This window comes from Taudactylus pleione, unplaced genomic scaffold, assembly GCF_031769625.1.
Source record: "Taudactylus pleione unplaced genomic scaffold, aTauple2 ptg000178l, whole genome shotgun sequence".
In the NCBI taxonomy this organism is placed as follows: domain Eukaryota; kingdom Metazoa; phylum Chordata; class Amphibia; order Anura; family Myobatrachidae; genus Taudactylus; species Taudactylus pleione.
Window position 1 is genome coordinate 8,434,984 of NW_028284580.1, and position 25,167 is coordinate 8,460,150.

The window sequence follows — 25,167 nt, forward strand, 5'->3', positions numbered from 1 at the left end:
TTGAGAAGTTACTGTTTCTAAGATGACATATATTTTCCAGTAACACATTAGAATGATGATATGAGCAATAAGCATATTACTTTTTATTAACAAAATATAGTAACTAGATCTGTTGTCTGCAATTTTTTTTACTACTGTGTTTGATTTTTAGTTGTAGCATCTAGTGGATTACAGCCTACAAATTTGTAACCACACGGACCCCAGTGGTGAGATGGAGATTTGCTGATAAGAAGCTGCTATTAGTTTGTGGTTGGACTGTGTCCATTTAACATATGCAGAGATGACATCTCTTTGATGAATTGTATTATTTAACCAATACATTTTCACCTTGCCTAATACCATTGTAGTCTTCAGAATAAATTGTTGGTGGTCTATCTAGGATAAAGGATATCTAGTACCTGAATGCATAATTCATGTAGGTTATGACCATTATCAGATATATATACTATTACATTTTTACATATAATTATTAAAAGTTAAGATTTATTAACAGCGCAGGTAGAACTTTGTACCCCAACAAAAAAGAGAGTACTTTTTTTCTTTTCTTTGCAACTGTTGTTACTCTCATGGGTGCACCTCCACAGATATGACATATCTGATAACAATAAATTCCTGAAACTTTCCCTATGTGGAGTATTTCTATCTCTATCCTAATATATTGGTACCAGTGCTCAGGGTCTCCCAGTTTTTCCCTTTCCCAAGCGCTTGTAAGATTTTGAACTTTATAAGAACCCTTTTAGCTCAAATTCACAATTGTGTACCTTGCGAAAACATGGTTCCAAATCATAAATCTGGAATCAGATTATAGGGGTGTGGCAGGGGTGGTCGCCCCAGGCCCTCCACACTTAGGGACGTCTAGTATAGATGTGTGCAAGTAGAGGTTAAAATATATGTGAAAAAATTGCATGAATAAAAAACAACATAAAAGGTGATATGAAAAGTAACTATGTGTATTAAGTCGTGATACACTGAGGAAGCCCAGCTAGAGAGCCTCGGGGGACCTAAACCCAAATGCTCACACCAAATGTAATATACACCAATTATAAGGCCTCATAATAAAGGCACATATATATTTTGGCAAATGTAAGGCCTCATAATAAAGGCACATACATAAATGTATCCAAATTGAGAGCCATCTTACCTGGGAGTCACCCCTGGGATCTCCAATTAGCACTACTAGAACTAGCATGCCCTGCTAATGATGGTTCATTCATGCATCTCATGACAACAAACAAAAAAATGGCAGCTGCTCAATCAATCTGGTAGTACTTTTCATGTTCATGAAAGGGAGGGGTCATACCAAGTAGAACAGGGAGGGGGTTTAACCCCTATTGTTCCTCAGCACACTGAATTATACCTGCAACAATATATGAACACTTTATGGTAATAGAACACAGAGATATTGGTTGCATGCATTTGCAAATACATGGGAAGCTGCTAGGCCACATCACGGCTTCTCTGTCACTAGCAGTCCATAACACTAAGGGGTTCACGTACAGGGAGCAGAGCACCCCAAAAAACATCCAGCCCAGGACCCCCCTGGGCATCACATGAAAATGGAAAAAGTGTGACAGTGCAGTGTAAAGTATAGATGTGTGTGAGTAGTTAATAAGTGTTGAAAAAGAGGTTAAAATATATGCGAAAAAATTACATGAATAAAAAAACGAACATAAAAGGTGATGTGAAAAGTAACTATGTGTATTAAGTGGTGATGCCCTGAGGAGGCCCAGCCAGAGTAGCCTTGGGGGCCCTACTCCCAACATTCACCCCAAATGTAACATACACCAATTATAAGGCCTCATAATAAAGGCACATATATATTTTGGCACAAGTAAAGTCTCATGATAAAGGCACATACATAAATGCATCCAAATTGAGAGCCAGCTTACCTGAGAGTCACCTCTGGTAATGCCAACTAGCACTACTAGAACCAGCATGCCCTGCTAATGTCCACATTGAGAAAGTATACTATCTTTGGAACAATTTGATATGTAAATTTAATGGATCAATGTACCAGATTGATATCATCCATCATTCCGCTGATGCAGCGTCGCACACCTGTGACATCATCTCCCCCCCCCGGCATCAGCGTTTCGGTGTGTGGCACTTGGCTGAGTATATAATGTTTGTGTGTCATTGTTATGCTTGATATGGTCCCTGAGGAAAATCTCTGGTTTGGAGATTGATAGGTCAGAACATTAAATGGATGACCTGTTAGTGATTTAATTTTTTGCAAGTCGTGTGAATGCCGCCTGTTTTTTCTCCTTGTGATATGGGGATACTACTTCTACCAGGGGAGGGCACCCAGGCAAGTACCATTGGTTGATTGATGTGGAGTGCCGGTCTACATACAGAATATATATATATATATATGGTGGGATATACAAGGCTTAGAATATTCCCTAAAAGCTAATAGAGTACCTAGGGGCCTACGTATCCAAAAAACTCCAAGTTTTGGTCTAAATAACCCTCCCATCATGGAGAAATGGGATCTAACTCTTCATGATTGTGCTAACAATCTAATGAAATTGATTGTAGAGGAAAAATGAAACCAATTGGAGAGTCTAGAACACCAAATCAAACTGAAAGAATCAAATATCTCAGCCCATAAAGAGAAAGAAGACTATAAAAAGAATGAAGTAGTATTACAAATAAAACTACAAAAGGTTGAGGAGGACGTTATAAAAATAAAAGAGAAAAAATTTCTCAGAGATAAATTTGACTATGAAAATAACCAGATAAAAAATTGGAGTTGCCCAAAAAATTTCTATAGGAGTAATAATAGGTCCATGTCACATAATCGAACCTATAAGGAATGGAATTTAGTTCCAAAAAAATCTAAAATGAATACACCAAGATTTAAGTCAAGCCCGCTCGATAGGGAGGGGCTACCTTTAAGAAACAGGTTTCAACATTAACAAGATTGAACTCGGATAATGACAATGATTTTTATCCCCTGCTCCGACGCCATATCAGCAAAGGACATAAAAAAGAACAATGTTCAGGAATCAGTCACGACCCGCCTCTCCATTAAAAAGAAGCAGGGTGCGGAAAGAGACTCAAAAAGAAGAAACCCATACCTAGATCATTAGACCTTAATTTGCAAGGAATTTTTAACATTTCAGATCACCCACTTTCTACACCAGAGTTATCTCTCTTAACAAAAGGTCTCAAATTTGCACCAAATCAGAGAAGTAATAAATTCCAAACTTTTCTAGATCTGAATAAATTTACTAGAAAACTTACACTTAAGAGGCATTTTCTATGTAAAGAAACAGCAGTTGTGGCAAATTATGAGGCTTCTAAGTCAGGTCTAAAACCCACTTCTAAGTTTTACCCACTTAAATCTAAGAGCTCTAATAACTCTATGTTTCATGAAATGGTTAAGAAGCATTTAATAGATACTGATGCTATAAGCTCTATTAAGAATAATAATAATCCCAAAGAAAAACAAGCATTAAAAAATCTTCAAAAAAATTAAGATATTGTAATAAAATAAGTGGACAAGGGTGGAGGGATTGTGATAATGAATAGGACTGATTATGTTAAAGAGGCTGTATGGCTCTTATCTGATCAAAAATCCTATAAACCTCTCCCATCCGACCCTACAGAAAGCTTTGTAAATTCATTAAGAGAAACACTAGTAAAAGGTTTCCACAAGGGGATTTTAAGCAAGGATGAATACCAGTACATTATGTTATCTAACCCAGTGATTCCCATATTCTACCACCTCCCTAAAGTTCATAAAGATTCAAGAAATCCACCAGGTAGACCCATTGTTGCGGGTATTGACTCTGTGACTTCACATGCATCAAAATACATTGAGGTTTTTTTAAAAAAATATGTAGTACAGCTGCCATCTTATTTAAAAGACACTACAAGTCTCTTAAACTATATACAAACAATGGAATGGGAAAGTGATTTTTTATGGGTCACTATTGATGTCAAATCACTTTACACATGTATAGAACATAATAAAGGCATAAGAGCTTGTAGAGATTTTTTAGAACAAGACCCAGAGATGTCCATACAACATAAAGATTTTATTTGTGATCTGATCTTATTTGTTTTAACGCACAATTATTTTACATTTTTAGATCAATTTTATGTACAAACCTGTGATCCTGCTATGGGCACAGTTTTCATACCCAGCTATGCGAATTTACTTATGGGTAACTGGGAGGCAGATTTCATTTTTGCCAACAATCCTTTTAAAGATAACATCCATTTTTATAAACATTATATTGATGATGTTATCATTATTTGGAAGGGAGATGAGAAGGTTTTAAAATAATTTTTTAATTATATCAATGTTAATGATTTTAATCTCACATTCACTTCCAATACACAGAAAAAGGAGATTGCATTTTTAGACATAGTTTTAGAAGGTAAAGGGAACAAAATTGAGACTAAGACTTTTATTAAAACTGTCAATACTAACAGTTGCCTTCATTATAAAAGTGGCCATGTCAAAAGATGGAAGGATAATTTTCCCTACTCTTAGTTTCACCATATAAAGAGGAATTGTTCTGAAGCAGGAGTTTGTTCACAACAATTGGATATATATTCGGAGAGATTTCGGGAACGGGGCTATCCTGAGAAACTAATCTCCAAAGCTAGAAATAAGACTGAGACACTCCAAAGAAAGGACCTCATGCAATATAAATAAAGAAAAAAACCTAGCGCCAATAGAATAGAAAAATCTGACAATAATTCAGCAGTCAAATAAGGTTATGTCAACCTTATTAATTGGAGTAGAGCAAAGAGAAAGACTGCACTCTAGAGTCTATGCCGGGACATCAGTTCAAAACATACAATGGAATAAAAACAGCATTTTATTGTAATAAGGCTATACGCCAATTCAAAAATTGTATACACAATAAATTACATGCAAGAGAGTTGATCAGACTCTCAGTATTAAGACAATAAATATATACACGAATGACACAAAGAGGTATAGTTAACCAATCTATATTGGAGTGTACCAATATAGAAACACTGAAAATGATGATACTAGTGACCCTGGAGATCCTTAGTAGTGAGAAAGGTCTCGTATATAAATGACCAGATAAGGTATGTCCAACCTTCTATGGAAAGTCTCGTATAGAATTAAATATAGGGAGTATATCAAAGTAATAATAAAGATGCTGTTTTTATTCCATTGTATGTTTTGAACTGATGTCCCGGCATAGACTCTAGAGCGCAGTCTTTCTCTTTGCTCATGCAATATAAAGTAAAGGAAGAGAGAGGAGAAATTATTCCCTTTGTAACACATTACAACACTGATGATAAGAGAATCAAACAGGTGATGAATAAACACTGGGGAATTTTGAAATTGGACCCAGATTCAACGGATATTTTGCCAGAGAAACCTACTATCATATTTAAAAAAGCAAAAAATCTGAAAGATATCTTAGTCCCCAGTCTTTTAAAAGAGAAGGACCGACAAAGTAACACTCTGATTAGGCGTGTGGGTTCTTTTAAATGTGGGAAATGCAATATGTGTAAATATCTCCACCCCAACAGGAAGACGTTCTCAAACTTTAATGATTCCAACACCTTTTCAATCAAACATTTTATGAAATGTAACATTTGCTCGGTGATTTATTTATTAGAGTGTACATGTGGTTTAAAATATGTTGGCAAGACGAAAAGAAATTTGAAACTTCATATTCAAGAGCATGTGAGGAATATTAAGAATAAGGTTGAAAGTCATTCTATCTCAAGACATTTTAAATTACATCATAAGTCTAATCCAGAATTCCTCACATTTAAAGGAATTGAACTTGTCAATTTAGGACCTAGGGGAGGTGATTTAGCCATTAAATTATCACAGAGAGAAATGTATTGGATATTTGAGCTTAATACTATGGCCCTGATTCAGACCCACTCGCGAGCGGCTATCCGCTCGCAAGTGGGTCGTTGTTCTGCACTGAGCATGCGCACGACGGAGGGAGCTCCGTCGTGCGCATGCGCCAGACGCGACGAGCGAAGGACTTTCCTTCGCTCGTTGTGTCTGATCAAAGGGGGCGTGCTGTCGATGTTGATTGACAGCACGCCCCCTTTGGTGGGCGTGCCGGGGGCATGCCTCCCTGACGGGGGCGTTCCTAAGGGAACGCCTCCCGTCAGAAGCCGGCCCACTGACATCACTAGTGATGTCAGTGGGAGTGGTTTTGGCTCTGATAGAGTCAAAATCACTACGGAGCTTGCGGTTGAAAACCTCAACCGCAGGCTAAGGCTCGCAGTTTCGATGGTCGCGATGGTCACGACCATCGCGGCCATCAAACTGCACGCATGTATAGGTTGTGGGTGGTGACCCACAGCTATACGAGCGTCCAGGAGGACGCTCCATTTTTATGGAGGGTGGCCCTCATTCAGAGCGTGTGCTCTGCTCAGAGCGTACGGCTCTGAATGAGGGCCTATGTTGCCTAATGGCTTAAATGATTATTATGAAATAGCTCCATTTCTATAATGTGATTTTGACTACTCCCCCCACCTTCTTTAAACTATTTTTAAAAACCTGTTTTAAAAAATCTGTTTTAATTGATTCCACTTTTATGCATTTTCTATAGTTTATTGCATCCTGTCATGTTTTTTATATGTCTTATACTTGCTAGATTCCTTTTAATTATGGGTTTCTTATTATTTATAAAGGTTTTTTAAATATATTTATTCATTCTCTATACCTGCACTAGCAGATACGTAGTGTACTACATTAGATGCCCGTGTGGGTTATTATATGTAGGTAAGACCACAAGACAAATGAAGGAACGGATGGCGCTCCACAGATCCAGTATACGAACAGCCCTTGAAGGTAAGGGCACTGACTTACCTGTTGCTCAACATTTTTGGGAGCATCAACATAGTTTGTCAACCATTCGTTATAAAATGATCGATTGGATCCCCCCAGATCCCAGGGGTGGCGACAGAGGACATGCCCTTCTCCAAAGAGAGGCGAAATGGATACACATTTTACAAACGGTTCATCCTTTGGGACTCAATGAAGGAACATCCCTTACTTGTTTTTTGTGATATGTCTATAATCTTTTCAGGTCTGTGTCCTCTTTGTTTAGGTTTTGTATTTATTAGGTCTATTCTTGCCCTACATTCGTATCATGGAGTTCAGCCTCTGATGCAGTTAGTTATTATCCCTTTTGAATACTTTGGTTTTTTCTATTTTTAGATCTAGGTAGTTTCAGTGCCATTGGTATGTCATGTACTGTAGTTAGAATCAACAGTATGTATTAATTGTTATGTCTTGGTAATTTACAACTGATTTCTTGTTGCATTGCAGTGTTATTTATTTATGCATCACCATGGTGATGGTGCACGAAGCTTAGCCACACCCCCTGGAGACGCCTGGAACGTGGGCGCTTGGTCGCGCCAGTGACGTCATCAGGTCTCCACTCGGGTGCCGCGCTGCTAATCGATTCACTGGGATGTCACACTAAGGTATTTATTGTCTGTTTTATATGTCATTTGTTGGTCTTGATAAAAGGGAGAGGTCCCTGAAACGTTGACTGCACGCCGACCGGTGTCATGGTCTTATTTATATTTTTATCAGTCTCATGAGTGCCGTCCATTCTGCCGTGTTTATGGATTTATAGAGGACTGGCACCAGGGCAGTTGGTGGAGGAAAGGAGTGCCGGTAATTTTGGTTTATTGTGTTTTGTGTGGACACTATGACCGAGTGTCCCCACGATTAACAAGGCACCCATTTAATTGATTTATCATACAGTGTTGTCACTTGCTTGTGACTTTGGTGGAGGTATTTTCTTCTGCTGCAATGACGAATGTCGAGGATACACCTGGATTCAGCAACATTACCCTTTTGGCAGGTGACACACTGAGTTTCACTGATTCGGAGGCTGAAAATATTATCTTCAATGACAATCTAGCCAGTACTGCAGGCGAGGAAACCATTGAGCAATTGCTGTCCCATTTACCAAAGTTAAAGAAACGGGAGGTGGATTTTTTCCTACATGGGGTATCCCTCTCGGATTACTACAGAGACAAAAAAATACCTCATGGATTTCGTATAAGAAACATCCCCACTATTGGGAGATACAATTCTGATTTTTGTCATCGATGGGCAGCAATTTTAAATAAATGCTCTTTTGATTTAATTTTACTGGTGATAGAGGAATGAAGAAGAGAACTTAATCTTGCTAAAGAAAAAATTACTTTGTTTGAATCCAGCTATATGTCTAAGATTACATCGGATACTTCACAAGATTGGTTCGGCAAATTGTCTAACCAAATAGAGAAATATCGCACTGATCTTATTGCTTTTAAAAAAGCTAAACTTGAAACGGTCAATCGGGATTACGCTGAACACAAGGTGTACAGTTGGGCCTATAACAGAGGACCTAACAGAGACCATAAACCTAAATTCAGAGAACAAAAGAAACAATTTATTGACACAGATAATTCGAGTGGTGCTGCATCCACTAGTGATCCTGAATGTGTAAACAGAGCTCCCCCCAGCAGCCACCAGAGGCCCCCTTTAGGGGTAGCAACGAGGGCTACTTTAGACCTTACACAAGAAACTGCACCCGGCGTGGGGGTCAGTGGGCGAGGAAGGCCAAGAAAGGCATTCAACAAGAGGACATAGTTTTCAATTTATTCTCACGTATTCTCACTCAAGAGGAGCATAAAGTACTTAATAAATGCTTGTCATTTGTCCCCACATACCATCCAAATGCCTTTCAAAACAAAGTTGATTTGTTTAAATTTGAAAGAAGAGTGAAGCTGGCTGAGTACTTTGGCCCTACATCAGTTCAAAAAGATCCTTTGCCTTTTTATAAAAAATCTACGTTTACACCTCTCTCCTCTAACGCAAATATTAAATCCTTTTCAGAATTTATGGATGTCACCATCAATGAATCGATTATTAACGACACTGGAAGCCACCCTAATCTCACCCATATGGAGAAAGCAGCCCTAAAAAACTTGGGTGAGTACAAAGACATCGTTATTCGCTCAGTGGATAAAGGGGGCGGTATTGTTATTCAAGATGTATCCAAATATAAGCAGGAAATATATCAACAGTTGCAGGATTCTACAGTATATGAGAGACTACCCAATGACCCGACGAGTGCCTTTAAAAAAGAACTGGATCAAATTTTATTATTAGCAGAGCAGCAATCCATTATCACACATCAAACCAGATTAGCCCTGGTACAGGAATGGCCAAGACCCCTGTTCTTTACACGATTCCCAAATTACACAAGAACGCGTCTAGTCCACCCAGTAGACCCATAATTGCTGCAAGAGATTCCCTGTTTTATGTGATCTCTCAATATTTAGATTATTTTTTACAGCCGCTAGTACAGAAACATCATTTATTCTTGCAAGACACCACAGATTTGCTAAATAAATAGGAGATTCTTTCTCCATTACCTCCTCGACAGCTATTGTGTACCATTGACGTGGCTAGTTTATATACCAGCATTCCGCACCATTTGGGTGTTGCGGCAGTGGGGAGATTTATTGGAGAAAATGAAGATTATGTGGGACCGGATAAACAGTTATTTATACAGCTATTAGAACTGACATTAACTCGCAATTATTTTTTATTTGACGGCAAATACTTCATCCAACGATCAGGCTGCGCTATGGGGTCTTGCGTAGCTCCTAGTTATGCGAACATTTTCATGTTTGAAATTGAAAAACAATGTTTCTTTAACAACTGTAACATTTCCAACGAAATTACTGGCTACTGTAGATACATAGATGACATCTTTTTTTGTTGGAAGGGGACTAGAGAGGACTTTGTCAGTCTGATGGAATCTATTAATGTGACAGAATCATCCATTAAATTTACCTACTCCTGTAGCTTTGACTCAATACATTATTTGGATGTTCAGGTTTCGGTGACCAGCTCGCTACATCTATGCACTTCCATGTTTTATAAACCTACCGATAGAAACACAATTTTGCAATGTGGGAGTTATCATCCACCATTTCTTAAAAATGCCCTTCCTTACTCACAATTTCTCAGGATAAGTCGGATCTGCAGTGAGACAGTAGATGCTATTCAACAATGGATGAAATGTCGTTAAAATTCCTCAAGCGAGGATATCATTACAAAACCTTGCACAGGGCTAAAGCTAAAGCTAAAGCATTATCCAGATCGGAGGTATTAGAACATAAGGTTCAAAACAAACCATCCAACAGAATAGTGTGGACACAAGAATATTCTTCGATCAGTAATGAATTGATTAAGTCAGCCAAAGCTATTTGGCCCATTATTTCTAAGGATGTTTCTTTACCTGCGTTACACAATTCAAATATCCTTCCTTCACACCGACGGGGCAGGAACATTAAGGACATTGTTGTCCATAACGATGTGACTAAACATACAGACATTAAACCGATCCATTTTCTTACTCGGAAAGCAGGCAACTATCGTTGCACAGGATGTATCATCTGTAGATTTCTCGAAGTGGGTAGTCATTTTTATCATCCCAGGTCAGGTAAACAGTATAACATCAACTATCCCCTTTCCTGCACTAGCAGATACATAGTGTACTACATTAGATGCCCGTGTGGGTTACTATATGTAGGTAAGACCACAAGACAAATGAAGGAATGGATGGCTCTCCACAGATCCAGTATACGAACAGCCCTTGAAGGTAGGGGCACTGACTTACCTGTTGCTCGACATTTTCGGGAGCATCAACATAGTTTGCCAACCATTCGTTATAAAATGATCGATTGGATCCCCCCAGATCCCAGGGGTGGCAACAGAGGACGTGCCCTTCTCCAAAGAGAGGCGAAATGGATACACATTTTACAAACGGTTCATCCTTTGAGACTCAATGAAGGAACATCCCTTACTTGTTTTTTGTGATATGTCTATAATCTTTTCAGGTCTGTGTCCTCTTTGTTTAGGTTTTGTATTTATTAGGTCTATTCTTGCCCTGCATTCATATCATGGAGTTCAGCCTCTGATGCAGTTAGTTATTATCCCTTTTGAATACTTTGGTTTTTTCTATTTTTAGATCTAGGTAGTTTCAGTGCCATTGGTATGTCATGTACTGTAGTTAGAATCAACAGTATGTATTCATTGTTATGTCTTGGTAATTTACAACTGATTTCTTGTTGCATTGCAGCGTTATTTGTTTATGCATCACCATGGTGATGGTGCACGGAGCTTAGCCACGCCCCCTGGAGATGCCTGGAACATGGGCGCTTGGTCGCGCCAGTGACGTCATCAGGTCTCCACTCGGGTGCCGCGCAGCTGATCGATTCATTGGGGTGTCACACTAAGGTATTTATTGTCTGTTTTATATGTCATTTGTTGGTCTTGATAAAAGGGAGAGGTCCCTGAAACGTTGACTGCATGCCGACCGGTGTCATGGTCTTATTTATATTTTTATCAGTCTCATGAGTGCCGTCCATTCTGCCGTGTTTATATATATATATATATATATATATATAAAACCAGCACATACAAACAATGGTAAAATCAATAAAGGTAACAGCATAACAGTTGTGAATATAGCCTGCCTACCACATAGATGCTAAAGGTCCACAAAAAGTTAGTAAACTCTGAGTGCATATAGTCCTGGGTCAGCGCTATCTTGCTTCCTTAATCGGTTAGTCTTGGCCCCCACACCACACATTCCAAACTTTCAATGGTCCATTGCAATGGACTACTGCATCTTTGTCAATGCTAGTGAGAGGGAGTGAGTAGAGAGGGGGAGATGTATCAAGCGTTGAGAGAGAGAGAGAAAGAGATAAAGAGGAGAGATTAAGTACCAGCAAATCAGTTACTTCCCTTAAACAAAACAATGGAGGAAGTGAGTGATATCTTCAAAGAAAAAAGATAAATCTGAAAGCTATAGTTTAGCCCTCAATACTCATTTTTCTAAACAAGGTGAATCGATATTTAGAAAACATTAGGGTATTTTGTGAGACATTCTTCCACACCATTCTAAATTTATTTATTGAAATCCCCAAATTTGAAAGGAAAGAGGGGGTCTTTGTTGTGAGGGGAGAGGGCTCTGTGCTGAGAGGGGTTAGTGTTAGGCTGCTGAAGGGAAGGATAGGGTTAGGTTGTGGTGGGAGGGTTAGGTTTAGGCTGCGGGGAGGGAGGGTTAAGGGTAACTTTAGGATACTTACCAACAGGTATCGGTATCTGAACCTTGTTGGGATGCTGGTGTCAGGATTCTGAGTGCAGGCATCCTATTCCCGACCCATAATACATACATAGCTGACATTTCACGGCCACAGCAGACCTTTTCATCAGGGTGCTGTACAAGGGCATGAGTCAGAAAATAAAATATAGTGCTGTGGATTGTTTGAGGGAGGGAGCCCCAAAACTGGTGTTTTGCCTAGAGCCCCATTAGGTCTAAATCTGGCTCTGTCTGTATGGGCAGCCAAGCAGGACAGGGACTGGGTGTGCCTGGGCATGTGCACAGCAGACACTGCCCCGACACACCAGGTTACTCACTGTTTAATGGGTGGAGCACTGAGTGGCCGGGATTTCCATCTGCTCGCTGCAGCCATCCCGGAGCATGGATACAGTCAGCAGGGCCATGCGCATGATTTTTGGGGTGGGGTGGGGTGGGGTGGTGTTTGTATATATATTTTATAAATATATATATATATATACACACCACACATGCATATACATATATACACACACATGCATATATATATACTGTATATATATATATATATATATATATATATATAGTAATCTCAACGTCCAGCACTCCCAGTAATTAAACAGCAGAAGGTTACTTGCCTGGGTGCCCTCCCCGGATAGATAAGATCTCACCGAACAATATGTATATACTGGCGGCACTCACAGGACCTCACAACAGATGAAACAACAGGTCAGTTGTATTCCAACGTTTCAATCTCTTTATTTTGAGATTTTCCTCAGGGACCAACTAGTGATAAAACAAATACACATATATATACATACAAACATAAACACTCACCCAGGTGCTACGAGACGTGTGGCAAGCCGGAAGCGCGAGACTGGAAAAATTACATCACCAGACAATGCTGGTTGTCAGTCCGTCTGAGCTGCCCTCAGGATGCACAAAGTGCAACAGCCCATCACCAAGGTATCCAAATAAACATAAACAAATACAAGACCAGGCATCCATACAGAAAAAAAAAATTACACATAAAAATTGCAGAAGGTGATCATAGATATGTGTTCAAAGGAAACAAGTAAAAGACAAGCTTTCATTTAGGCCAAATGGTGCCATGCAATTTAACCGGTCAATCCATTTTGCTTCACATTGTAGGAGAAGTTTTTCTCTATTGCCTCCTCGCGGTAATGGTGGAACATGGTCTATGATTTTGTAGCTTAACGTGGCAAGTGAGTGATTGCTATTTCGGAAATGGCGGGCCACAGGTTGGTCAATTTCATGCCCATTTAATGCCAGTATGATTGCTGAACGGTGTTGCGCCATGCGTTCCCGAAACTGGCACACCGTCTTGCTGATGTAAAGTAATACGCAGGGGCATCAAATAGAGTACACAACAAAAGAACTGGTACACATGAGGACATGTTTAATTAGGATCCTTCTACCAGAATGTGGGTGTACAATATAATTTCCAGTTTCCATATATTGGCACATCGTGCATCCCAGGCATTTGTAGCAGCCTGGTTTCTTAGAAAGGAAATTTGGGACCGGAACAGGTTGGATAAACCCAGTGATGTCATTTTTCACTAAGCAGTCTTTCAAATTTCTAGCCCTACGATAACCAGACATCACTCTGGAATTCTTTAATGGACTTAATAACGGGTCACTTGTAATCAATGGCCAATTTCTTTTAACAGCTGAATTAATCTGAGGGCTCAAAGTAGAGAATGTATTCACAAAAATCATGTTGTTACTGTTCTTATCAGTGGGGCTCTTAATTGTGAGACTTACTTCCCTGGGGATCGACAGAGCTTTGTTCATAGCTCTATTAAGATCCTTCAAGTGGTATCCCCGCTGATGGAATTTATCCAACATGTACTTCATCTCTTTTACAGCTTCAGTTTCATCACTCACAATGCGTCGTATGCGCAAAAATTGCGAGTAAGGAAGTCCATGTTTAAGGGCAACAGGATGATGGCTTTTTCCATGAAGGAGAGTGTTTTTGTCTGTGATCTTTGTAAACAGGTTTGTATTGAGAGAGCATCCATCCCAACTGATATTTACATCCAGATAGTGTACTTGATGAGGATTACTTTCCCACATAAATTTAATGGTATGGTGTTGTTGATTAATGCTCTGCATCGAGTTATTGAATTCTTCAGCTGATCAGACCAAAAAATTAATACATCATCGATGCAGCATGTATAAAAAATGAGATGTTTGGAAAAATCTGGATTACATAAGAACAGTTGTTTCTCAATATTAAACATGAAGACGTTCGCTAAAGATGGAGAAACATTAGAGCCCATACTACATCCTTGCAGTTGAAGAAAAATTTTCCATCGAAAAAAAAGTAGTTTCTACTCAGTGTCAACCTGAGTAGATCCAAAAATAGTCCAATATTTGGGCCAGAATAAGAAGGATTCTCATTTAAATAAGTAGACATTGCAGTAAGACCTTCAAGATGTGGAATGCTTGTATATAAATTCACAACATCAATGGTACACAGCAGCATGTTGGATGGCAAATTGTTCAACTGTTGTAGTTTGAGAAGCAAAGAAATTGTATCTTTGAGAAAAGAGGCTTCTTGTTGTATCAATGGTTGAAGGTAGAAGTCCAAATACTTGGAAATAGGCTGGAATAAAGATTCTTGAGCAGAAATTATGAGTCTACCCGGGGGAGAGGCAATGTTTTTATGAACTTTGGGAAGGGAGTACACTAACGGAGTAACAGGATACTCAGTAATCAAACCAGATCTGATTTTGTCAGAAATGTAATTCAGGTCTACAGCTTCCTGTATAATTATATCAAGTTCTTGTTTGAAGATCCCAGTGGGGTCAAGATCTAGACATTTATAGACCTCTTGCTCATTAAGTTGTCGATATATTTATTTACAATAGTCAATGGTATTCAAAATTACAATTGCCCCACCCTTATCAGCGGGGCGTATAACATGGAGAAATCATCCTGTAAAGACTTGAGTGATTGAAAATGCCAAGTAGATCAGTTGGAAAAGGTATTTTTCTCCTCTTGGATTGCACCACACACCTCCTGGTCGACTATACGGGAGAAACATCGAATGGATGCATTGAGTGATTGAGGTTCAAAGGTAGATTTGGTTTTAATAGGACCTTTCTCTCTACACAATTCACTAGCCAAACTGTTTCCAAAATGTTCTTTAAGTTTTAAGTTCCTATTAAATTTCCACCAGTCAATTTTCCAATTGAACATATCAAATTTGTTGGTGGGAATAAATGAAAGGCCATGGTTAAGCAATTCAGTCTCAGCTACAGTTAAGGTCCATGACGAAAGATTTACAACTAAATTCTCTTTCTGTATATTCTTCTTCCTTTCATTCTGGCCCCCGCGTCTCATATGATGCCTCTTCCTAACACCCGGGCAGCCCGGGTGTAACCCCGAAAGGGGGTTTCTGTGATGAGGTGGAAGCACCAATATCCTGATCACTAGCTGAAGTATTGTTATCGCTAGTAGTATCAATATCTTTGTATTGTTGTCTCCTAGAGGTGATGTTATATTGAGCACGAAATTTGGATGGAGCGCATCCAGTAGCCCATGAATATACACTTTGCTCATCGTAGTCTTTGTTGACCTTTGCTAATTTTTCTTTTTTAAATTTTATCAAATTTTGCTTATAAGTTTCTACTTGGATATTAAGTCTTTCCATCCACTTATTAGTTTTATCAAAAGTAAGGGAAGGCAGATGGGTATTTTCAAAGATGGTTATTTTGTCATGAATTACATTCAGTTCCCTGGCAGATCCCTCAATCACAAGAAGGATCAGGTCCAGGGAACATTTGTTCAATATTGCCACCCACCGGTGGCAAAAATCCACATTGTGGAGACCAATGGTGGGTACATTGTGGACTCTGAACCTCCTCGGGATCTTTTTTTTCATGGTGATACTCTGAAAGATTAACACCGTGTAAATGGAAATCTAATTCCTTCTTTTTCAATTTCAAAAGAGTGAAAAATAAATCTTCAAGGGTGTCATTCCCCACAGCATCAGATAAAGTGTCTTTAAAATATAGATTTTCTGCTTCAGAGTCTGAGAAGCTCAGTACCTCCAATAGGTGAGGTACTCAGCTTCTCAGACTCTGAAGCAGTGAAGGCACCTGTGCACCTACCCATCTTGAACCCACCTGCATCTACATCTGCCCCAATCCGGACACCTGAATGGCAGCAGCGGCACTTAAGCGGACGCTGGTCCCCACTCACACCAACCCCAGCCTCTGCCAAAACTACAGCACTGCACGCGCTCATCACACCACCGCACACAGCACAGGTTTCACCTGCACTGCATCCATAAATTCCGATGGTTCATGTCATGTATTGCTATCTCTAAATTTTTTCCTGGAATGGGTGTCCTGGGTGGCACTTTTTCCCAACAATTATCTGCACAGTGAAGGAAACATTCACGTATGCAGTAACATGCTATGTTTGTAAAAACATTTCCAGCTTCATAGGGACCAATACAGTAACTTGAAATAACATTGGCAGATTCCATTGTTTGCATAAGGACTAGACAGATTGTGCACCAATCTTTTACGTTATTTTTCTTAAACCCATTGTCCCACCCATAGCACAAAGGACCCATGCATATTGAGCAGTAGTCAGAGGACCTGATGCCTTCCCAGTGAAAAGGTCAAAGGAGCCAAATAAATCCAACATAATAGGCACTTGCCACTCTCGGAAATCAGCGGAAAAGCTGGACTCCCCACTTCCCAGTAACAAGCTCCAGTAGGTGACCAGTCTGGGCACCTAACAGGTAAGGCGCTGTGTAGCCTATGACTGAGAATGGGGACTTCACCCCTTTGTAATATAAGCGCATTTCTGCCCCTGCAAGCTCACACAGTCACGATGGGGCATGTGAATCCTGGAAATAAATATGTTGGGTTTTTTCTAGTTAAACAACATGTTAAACATTAAAAAATAACATTACAAATTAGAAGATTTTATACAGAAAAAAAATTAAACAAGATAACAATGTTTCTTGTGTCTATGGTAACTACAGTTTAATGCCAAATGAAATCATGCACTTGGATCTCAAAAACCGAAAGCTAAATAAAGTGTTAACGGCACTATAAAGGACACTACTGAGGAGGAAAGGGATCTAGGAGTCACTATAGCAGGTGACTTAAGGGCAGTGGGCAGGTAAGCAATGTAACAAAGCAATGAGAAAGGCAAGTTATTTACTTGGTTGCATAGGGTGGGGAATCAGTAGCAGAAAGGAAGAAGTAATATTGCCACTGTATAGGTCATTGATAAGGCTTCATCAAGAATACTGTGTTCAGTTCTGGAGGCCATATCTCCAGAAGGATATAAATACATTTGAGACTGTACAAAAACAGGCAACTACAATGGTGCATGGCCTACTGTACATCACAAAACTTAACCGGAAAGACTAAAAGATCATAATATGTATAGTTTGGAGCAGAGAAAGGGAAAGGGGAACATGATAGAAACTTTCAAATATATAAAAAGTTTTAACAAGGTGCAGGAGGGACATATTCTTCAAAGGAAGAGAAGTATTAGAACAGGAGGACATGCACTAATAGGGGAATTCAATATGGAGCAAAAACTCATTTTTACGTTAATATCGCACCTATGATGTCATTATCGCAGGTTTTAGTTTTACACTGTATTCAAATTCAAAGACTTTTCACAGGTTCAAAAAGTCTTTGAAAAAAAACGGAGATAACTTTTCACCACTGAATAGGTGGCGAAAAAAAGTGCAGAATTGGGGTTTAGGGGTGCAGGCTTAAAAAAAATAGCCTGCACCCCTGGGAATGACATTTTAAAAAGAACTGTGTAAAAAAAAAAAAAAAAAAAATAAATATGGATACCCCAAAAAATTAATTAAAAAATTGGGGTGAAAAATAAAAATGGGAAAAAAGTCTTTAAAAATAGGGAAATAGGTTCAGGGCTATTCTGCAAGTATGCGGCAGGTGTATTCTAGAATAGGCTATTAGCGCCAGGTGCATAGTTGCAGAATTTTTAAAAACTTACTTTAGGGACATAAAAATATGCTAATACCCATTTTCATGTACCCCAAATTTGATGGGACCACTTAAATAAATGAAAAACATAACCTAAGTGCTCTTCTGCAACACTTCTTCAATGTCGGGAAAAAACACCTGCTGCGGCTATTTAAATCCCCGACTTTCATTTGCAGGCTAAAACGGGGGTGCCCATAGTGATCCCCCATGTTTTTACAACTTTAGGGGGGTCTTACAATTTTTTCCAGGAAAATTTCATAGTTTATCGCAAATCCCACTTCGCCAGGTCCCGTTTTCGTAGAATTTATATTGAATACGGGGATAAAACGGGCGCGCGCCCGATGCTTTATCCCTGAAAAATCACGGACTTTTCGTTCCCATATTGAATACCCCTCTAAGACTGGATGGAGGTTGGTTCAGAGGAAATGTGATGAAAAACGACTGCACAGATGGGGTGGTGGATAAGTGCAATAGTCTCACATCATAGGTGGTAGAGGCTTATACAGTTGAGTAATTTAAAAATTCTTGGGATAGATATAAGGATATCCTAACAAAGATCTAACGAATAAATAGGGTTTGAGGTTACTGTAAGGTTAAAATATGGGTAAACTAGATGGGCGAACTGGTTCTTAGCTGCCATAAAATTCTATGTTTCTATGTAAGTGTGCAAAAAAGCAATGAATGATTTATTTAATGTTCTATACAAATTCTTAAACACTGGCTTGTGATATTTGTCTCTAAAGTATACTTATTTTATTTGAAAGATTTCTATTTGCAATAAATGGTTCATCCTGATTTTTTATAAACATATAATAATTACACTGTTTTTCATAGACATTTGGTAAAGGCATGTTTTTTCACACCTTTATTAGACATGGTCTCAGATTAAATTATTGCAGATACTATCAAACACTACTACATTCATCATAACCTAGTTTGCACTATACGACCTATCTCTGATCTTGCTTATCAGTCCACTGTCAATAGTTGTCAGGACAATGACTATCCTTCCTATATAAATGTAGAGTCATATTGATGCAATGCAAGAAAATAAAAATATGCTTCAGGGCTACCGGCTATTAACTATGTGTATAGAACAATGCTTATTCATAACAGTGTCCTGAGTTTTAGCACATTTTATTAAAAAAATATGTAGGTCACTGTCACAGAAGATATTATTATTTATAGGTTACTTTGCTCAGAAGTATAAATATAATATAAATATTATATAATATATATATATATACATATATTCATTGTATTTAGTTCACCAAGTAATGCTGGTTTTGAGCATATTGGAAGTTTATAATAAAGTCAGAAAGAGGAACTAGTGAATTGGACAGATTAATAGTAAATGTAAGTTAACCGAGTTAATAGCTAAATCATAAAAATGTAAACTTCCATTTGAGTATGAAGTACTGTAGTGAACAACATCATACTGTAGTAGTCAACACGGGATAGGTACAAGATGCCGACGCTCTGGATCTCGGCGATCAGAATCCTGAAGCCAGAATCCCAACCCTCCCACCTGCACCCTAAACCTAACCCTCCCCTCCTAGTGCCTAACCCTAACCCTCCCCCTATTGTCTAACCCCTAACTTTCCCCCTAACCCCAGTTCTTACTGTCAGGATGCCAAAGCCAGAATTCTGAGCACCAGCATCCCGACAGCAAGGATACTAACTACATCCCAACAACACCTGCTATGATGGAATGTATGTGACTGTAATACGTAGGGTTGATACAGTAAAGCTGGGCATCCACTATACAATTTTCTGTCAGATATCTGTCCAATCGGGCTGGTTGGAATGAAAACCTAGTAATGTATTGGAGCAAATGACAATCGTCCATTTGCTCACAAACACTGGAAAATAGCAAAAAATGGTTGTTCAGACAAATTGGTTAGAATTAAAACACACAAATTTAACCAATTTGAACAATTTTTTGTCCTTTTTTCAGTGTTTAAAACCATATGATCAACTGTACTGTGACATCACAGATTAAGCCTCTGTCTTTCTGTAGGAAAGCATGTCAGATGTGTACTGTGACATCACAGATTATGCCTCTGTCTATTTGTAAGAAAGGATGTCAGATGTGTACTGTGACATCACAGATTATGCCTCTGTCTATCTGTAGGAAAGCATGTCAAATGTGTACTGTAACACCACAGATTATGCCTCTGTCTATCTGTAGGAAAGGATGTCAGATGTGTACTGTGACATCACGGATTATGCCTCTGTCTATCTGTAGGAAAGCATGTCAGATGTGTACTGTGACATCACAGATATGTCTCTGTCTATTTGTAGGAAAGGATGTCAGATGTGTACTGTGACATCACAGATTAAGCCTCTGTCTATTTTTAGGAAAGCATGTCAGATGTGTACTGTGACTTCACAGATTATGCCTCTGTCTATCTGTAGAAAAGGATGTCAGATGTGTACTGTGACATCACGGATTATGCCTCTGTCTATCTGTAGGAAAGCATGTCAGATGTATCCTGTGACATCACAGATTATGTCTCTGTCTATTTGTAGGAAAGTATGTCAGATGTGTACTGTGACATCACAGATTAAGCATCGGTCTATCTGTAGGAAAGCATGTCAGATGTGTACTGTGACATCACAGATTAAGCCTCTGTCTATCTGTAGGAAAAAATCACCAAGTTTTACAGACCCTTTTTTTTTGTTACTGTGGCTTGACATCAATGTCATCATCATCATCAGCAGGTACATGTGGAACTGGCAGAGATTAGGCTCTTACACTAGATATAGAGTGTTTTTCTTCCCTGGACGTATGATCTCTGCATCCACAAGTCTTGGTCATTGGCTAGACCTAGTCAATGGTGCGGAGTCCAACTCACAAGGAGGTGTTCGCCAGTGACCCCTCCAAGCGGGATATGGGCTTGTGCAGCTCCCCGTAAGCAGGTCGTGGTCCTTTGACTTGGTGACCAAGGCCTGCAGGGAACAGAACATCAAAACACCCGTGGCCCAAGGGTAATGCCTGGAATAGGCACGTAGTTAGTGGGATAGAACTCCTGGCTGGAGAAAGGCACTTGAGGTGCTGGCTAGAGAGGTGTGGAGATCTATTGGTAGGCTGAGGTAACAGCTGGATATCCCATGAAGTATATACCGGATTGCCGGCTGGAGATCATGCACTAGGGTGCAATGAGACGAAGGGTTAACCTGCACACAGACTGTGATGGTGAAAGCACTGCGATGAGATGAAGGGTTAACTTGCAAACAGACTGTGATGGTAAAAGCTCTGCGATGAGATGAAGGGTTAACTTGCACACAGGCTGTGATGGTAAAAGCACTGTGATGAGATGAAGGGTTAACTTGCACACAGGCTGTGATGGTAAAGCACTGTGGTGAGATGGAGGGTTAACTTGCACACATGCTGTTGATTAGTAAAGGCACTGTGGAGAGATGGAGGTTGAACTAGTAAAGGCACTGTGGAGAGATGGAGGTTGAACTTGCACACAGGCTGTAGATTAGTAAAGGCACTGTGGAGAGATGGAGGTTAGCTGCCACACAGGCTGTTGATAGTAAAGGCACTGTGGAGAGATGGAGATTAAACTTGCACACAGGCTGTTGATAGTAAAGGCACTGTGGTGAGATAGCTCAGAAACTCTGGAAGAAACACACTGGAAGCACAGGAACCTGGAACTAGACTCCTCTAGTTACACTAGTGGCGACAATGATTGTTCAGGCAACTACCTGGAGCACAGGAGCCGGATATATACCCCTGGAAGCCTGCTGATAGGCCCATAGCGTCAGCTGACCAGCCGGGCCACTCAGGGAAGGAAGTACTGACATAGGGAAAGTGTCATGGCGGTGCCCATGAAGGAAACTGCGATCCCCACTCACCAGGTCGCCTGACAGCACAGCTACAGGGTGAATGCTCAGCTCCTCCCAAGTCACCGCGCCAGCCGCCCGACTTCCCGGGAAGTCAGAGGAAGCCAGCGGGTCGGTAAGGGACGACCGATCCCCGGCTGAACTCTGACAACCACGAAGTAGTAAATTAAATGGATGTAGGTTAGTTTTAATTTGTATTTATATTAGTTTTATCAGAAATCACACAGACCCAAACTTCCAAGTGGATATAAGTCCCAACTCGGGTCTTCTCACCAAATTCAGATCCCAGATTGTGTGAAAACATCATCTTTCTGGTGTCGGATCTTGAGTGTTTTGATTGCATATAAAAATCCCTCCCTCAGGATATGGTGCCATTTCACACAGCAGTGTGGAGGGAGAGGGTGTGGAACTGTTGGTTGGAGCACTGTGTTGTAAAATAAATGTGATTGCCATGCCATCAGGGTGCCATAAATGAATGGGTATGAAATCCCAGCAGCTGATTAGCCGCCGATTCATATCCCAACGCCCGAAGCCTCGAAGGCTGAAGATGCCGACAATGGAGGTAAATACCCTGAACCTCCCTCCCCCCTAAAACTAACCCTCCCTTAGAGGTGCCTAGCCCTAACCTCCCCAGGGGGTGCCTAACCATAACCTCCCCAGGGGGTGCCTAACCATAACCTCCCCCTGGGGGTGCCTAAGCCTAACCCCCCTCCCTGTAGCCTAACCCTAACCCTCCCCAGGGGGTTTCTAAGCCTAATCTCCCCCTGGGGCCCCTAAAACTAACCTTCCCCCCGCGACTAACATCTTACCTTCATTTGGGATGCCGACTGTCGGGATTTCGTCATCTGGCTAAGGATAGGCATCTGGATTTCGATGTCTATCTTAAGTCCCTGCTCGGGATTCTGATGTCGGGATTCCAACGGCCGGCATCCTGGCCACCAGTAAAGTAATTACATAAAGGTACCATTAGAAATAGGAATCAGTGTAGAAAAAAGAAAGTAGTAGTACTGTAGGTAGATGAGTTAGGTGTCTGGGAAGGGTTACTGCTGGCATCATTGTCAGTGTAGGTGTGTTTGTCACACTGCTGACTGCACACACACACTACAAACAAACAGGCTACTCTGTGTGGTGTGTTGATTGCTGTTGATTGTTAAAGTGAACCTGCACCATCACTGCAGTAAATTGTTTATCTGTCCAAAGAATACTGTTTCTGAGGCTGTGGACCTCTTTGTTTCCTTGTTTCGATTATAAAAAAAATTGCAACATAATTTTATTTTGTTTCCTGTGTCTTTTATAATTCCATTAAAAAATATTGTTTACTGTATTTCATGAAGTGTATGTTGAGATAAGTGACACAGCATATTTAACTGTTCTGTGTGCAGTGGTATCCCCCTCATCATCTGCACCCCAAAACTAATCTCAAAATGGAGACCTGTTTCTGGTGCGTAAATATAATTGCCAGTGTTTGGGGAAAAAAATTAATTATTTAAAAAGTTAGCATATTCTGTTTTCCTTCCAGTGTAAGTGACTGTGCATGTTGGTATCTCCCCATTATTTGCACAGCAAACAATTCTTGCAAAGGAGACCTGTTCCTCCTAGTAGTGAATGAAAACAATTGCCAGTGTTTGTGACTGTGCTAGCGCTGACATATCACTTGCATCTTTTTTTTGTCCATAGGAGTGTTAGGGACCTGCCTGATAAAAGTCACCTGTATGTGGTTGGCAGGCCCATAATTATGGCCATCTTTGTGCACTTGCTTTTTTTTCTCTTTGTCTGCTTGTAGCACTACTAGTCTCAACAGGTAGCACCTCACATTGTGCTTATGGTGTGCAATCTAGCGCCCCTCCCCCTGTGCATTCTGTATTATGTGTATGTATGTATATCAGTGGCAAACGCAGGATTTTGAAAGAGGGGTTTCCAAATAAATATTATCCTCCCACCACCCACCCCCGGGAAACACATAAAGCAGACAACTGGCATCATCTAATAAATATTATCCTGCCCCCCCCACACCTTGAAAAACATACAGTAGGCATCTGGCATCATCTAATAAATATTGTCACCCCCTCTCCCAGGAAAAACATACAGCAGGCACCTGGCATCATCTAAATATTATCCTGTCCCACACCCCCTCCCCCCTGGAAAAACATACAGCAGACACCTGGCATCACATCTAGTAAATATTATCCTCCCACCATCCCCCGGGAAACATATACAGCAGATACATAAAGCAGTCGAATGGCATAATTTCCACTGCCATGCCACTTGCCGTCCCGCACCCACCCCCCCAGCATATACAAACAGTAGTCAAATGGCATCATTTAATAAATATATTATCCCCGCATGCCGCCGCCCGCCCGCCCGCCCGCAAGACCCGGCCCCTCCCTCTCCCCACATAGATACACAGCAGTCACCTTATACAGTAAATATCCGGCTGCATGCACCCCCACCTAAGTCTTCCGGCTCCGGGAATCCACAGCCCTGGCAGTTGTGGACACTGGACAGTGTCAAGGCGGCAGGTGCTCTCATCCGATCATGGTGCCCCAGCCTATCGGAACTGACTGGGAGGGGCTTGCGCACTGCAGCTCCCCCTACAGCCAGTGTCTCTTAAAAAACAAATAATAATAAAAGTTTAGCTGCTCACCGGCTATGGATCAACGGGCAGGGGGGGTTTCTACGTACTCGGAAACCCCCCCTGCGTGCGGGATGTATATACACTGGAAATATGAGACTCCTTCTACCTTGATTAGCACCCCTTCCACCTGTTTCTGGGTGTTATTAATTAGCAAGGAGTCTTTGCATTCCAAGACTGCACATTTAATAAGGCACAATGAGGGTAAGACCTACTATATATATGCTGTGTGTTAGTTTTGGGACTGGTTTTGGGACGTGGGGCTCTCTGGGCTGGTATGGCTGAACTAATTCATGGCATCATAATGTACACCTTATCACTTCTTTAGTTTGTTTTTTAATATATGTAACACTTCATACACTTTTAATTATAACCTCTTACTTATGTAAGACTTAACACATAGGATTTTATTTAACCTTCACTTGTAATCTCACACTAGTGTGATGCCATAGGGTGGTTCTGCTGGTTGGCCTGGTGGGTCCAGTGCCCTGTATTTGTTCCATAGGAGTGTTAGGGACCTGCCTGATAGAGGTCACCTGGACGTGGTGGGCAG